A 3,257-nucleotide genomic window follows, 5' to 3' on the forward strand; every position below is an offset into this window, starting at 1 on the left:
TTTTCCTTCTTTCCGTCTCCTCTGATAGCCTCGCTCATGCAGTCTGTCTGTCTCTGCCTGTCCCCCTCTTTCCCCTCTTCCAGCGTCTGTCTCTCACAGCTCCTCCCTGTCCATTGCTGGGGTATGTCTCACAGTCGCGGGGGTTAGAATTTCAGCAGCGGCCCTCCCATGTACCCCTGCACATGTGCTGTCACTCAGAGTCCAATGAAAGAGGGAGAGAGAGGAACACAGAAAGATGAAGAGAGAAGCAGGGCAGCTGTTGGTGGTGTGGACAGAAACACTGTCTTCACCAGAAGTAAGAAAGTAAACTTTATCTAAATGGTACTTAGCAGCTATAGAAAGATAAAAGAAGCTGGGGGGAATAAAGAGGGTATGGGAATATGGACACCAACTCAAACACAGATAAAACGGAGAATATATCAACTTAATCTACACTGCTTGGGCCAAACTAAAACACTGCAGCAAAACTAAGACAGCATCAACACACTGTCTCTTATCTAAATCATCTCATGAGATCTATATAAGGCTTTAAATGCTTTACACCGATTCCCCACCACTCAACAGCTGAGGCTTCTAGTTCAGACTAGCAGGCGACACAACTGTTTTACAACAAGAAACAAATCACATCCTATATTAAACTTTGACTGAATTACCATGTTGATCTTGAAATTACAGTTTCAAGGTGTGGATGTAAATACCTCTCAGTGTCTGACAATTAGAGATAACAGGATTTTTAGATTTCAGATCAAACTCAGAGCAGGAAAAGATCTAATGATGTCAGCCCTTGAAACAAATCACCAACAAAAGTAGTTCAACCGCTCCTCGTTCCATCTGTCTGTTCATTAGTCTTTTGACGTCTAAGGCTGCAACAATAAAAGAACAATAGAAGTAATATTTGTAGACGTTTACAGGTCTCTAAACAGCTTCACAACCTAAGTCATCAGTCATCTAGCACTTGTTTTTGTCTTTAATCCCTCTTGTCCGGATCAACCTTCATGTTGAGGCCGCATACGTAACCTTGTGTCCCATACAGCCCATGTCATGCCCTCACACATTCACAACATTCAGCCACAACTCTTTGATCTTCTGCTATTTTGAAGCGACTGTCAAAGCTGGAGATGAAGACCTATGGCGCTCTACAGGTGATGTCAAAGTGGAGAGTCGTGTACCTGATGTTTGGAATGTACTGAAACACTGTCATGGCTGATGTGAGGTGATTTATGTGTCCACAAAAAGCAACACAAAGGGATAAAACAGAGACAACAATGCTTGTTTCGATTTCGCTCTATGTTCCGAGAAGGTAAGCATTTTTTTTAACATTTCTGTGGACAACTATCAAGTCCTGTGTCCTTAACGCTACTTTCAACACAAATCAACACCCTCTCAGCATGTCTGCCAACAGGTCAAAGGTTGATACGGATCTTTAGAAAGCAAACAGATCACTCTGGTGCTCTTTCACCCTAGACAGAATAGTTTACTTGCAAGGTAAACACCTATTTGTATTGAAAACAAAATGTAAAGCCTCGAATGTTGATGTTGTGATGTAAGGAGTCACACTAAACTATGAATTATGACAGCAATAATCTAGAAACATGTGAGAAAGTAAAGCATCCAAATATTTCTTGGCCATATAAATGTGCTTGTTGAGTGGGAGTCTGCATGCTTCAGTATGCTCATATATGTGTGAGGAGAGTGAACAAGTGAGGGAGTTGGTCCTTTTTACAGCACCTGTCTCTGTCATTTCAGGCTAAGGCAGTTGGCAAGAGCCGCCCTGATGTTTGTCTTCCTTCAACCCCCACACATGCTTCCCTATTAGCAAGCTTTCGTACCAGAGATATGTTATGCACTGCCTTAAGAACATCAGATACTCTAGATTAGTTTCTTTATAAATCCAATATTCTTTTTAACCAATCGAATTCTAAAAATTATGTCATACAATATCACCCAAAATGCTTGCAGCGCTCTGCTGCTCACTGTAGGTATTAATAATAACTTGCATCAACATCGAGGTAGACTTCCTATATAATTACCGTGATGAGAGAAGTGGATAGGCAGTAACATTCAACTTTTATTCAGCTACACTGATTATAAAAATATCATGGATTTTCCTGGAATGAAATCCATATATTTTCTTCAGTGTTATTTTCTATCCAACTTAGAAGAGTCACCTTTTAGTCCCTTTTCTGGCCTGTATTTCAATAATTGTATTTGTTTCTGTATGTGCTGCTATTCAACATGTTTTGAAGAAAAATTTCTAAGTATAGATTAAATAAATTCTTTAACAAGGACCTGTTGTTAGAATGTCTGAAGATTCAGCATTTTATTGCCAGAGTGTAGTTGACTTTGACCATCAGTCAAAATATACTGGGTGTCCATAAAGTCTCTTTACAATTTAAGAAATTTATCACAGAAGCAAATGAATAGACAAATCTGTGGAAATTACTACAAAATGAAAGGCAGATATTGAATTTTTTTTTGCCTCATTTAATACACCTCTATATGGGCGCCATTAGTTGCACGAAGCACATCAAGATAATACTGGATTTCTTGCCATGTTTTCTGTATCATAGACTCATCAATGGTGTCAAAGGCATCAGTGATCTTTTACTTCAGGTTGTTTATGTCCCATATCTTTGTTTGATACACGATATCTTTAACATAACCCCACAGAAAGAAGTCCAAGGGAGTGATATCTTGTGAGTGATTGGTTGTCCACTCCTCCTTTTATCTAACACTGCCTGTCTCCAAAAATTTCTTGTGCTATGCACGAATTGACGGGCGTGACGGTGGATGTCTTCCATACTTAATCCTGTAGTTTCGCTGACTCTGCCTATCTAATTTTGTTTAAAAAAACCATGATAGGCATTGTGCCTTTCCTTGAGGAGCAGCCATTTTTAGGGGTTTATTTAACAGAATGTATTTCATCAACAGAGAACCTGAAAGACACAAATGCAATGTGATTAAAAATCTTAATAAACCACTGAGTACACAGAACAAATGTGATTAACATGTCTCATCAACTGCTTTTGTAATAAATGTCTTAAATTGTAAAGATACTTTGTGGACACCCTGTATAATTTGGGACATGTAATGCTTTAACTGATACAAATGTTTCCTAAATTAAAAGGGCAATGTATGAGACATTTTCCAATTTTCCTCACTTAACTATTGTTCCTTTCACTGGCTGAGCAGAGTGGGGCAATGTTTGACCAGTTTATCAAGAAAGAAAATATTAGTTTGCCTTTAAGGAACATACA

The sequence above is a fragment of the Sphaeramia orbicularis genome, chromosome 3 (genome assembly GCF_902148855.1).
Source record: "Sphaeramia orbicularis chromosome 3, fSphaOr1.1, whole genome shotgun sequence".
Taxonomy (NCBI): Eukaryota; Metazoa; Chordata; class Actinopteri; order Kurtiformes; family Apogonidae; genus Sphaeramia; species Sphaeramia orbicularis.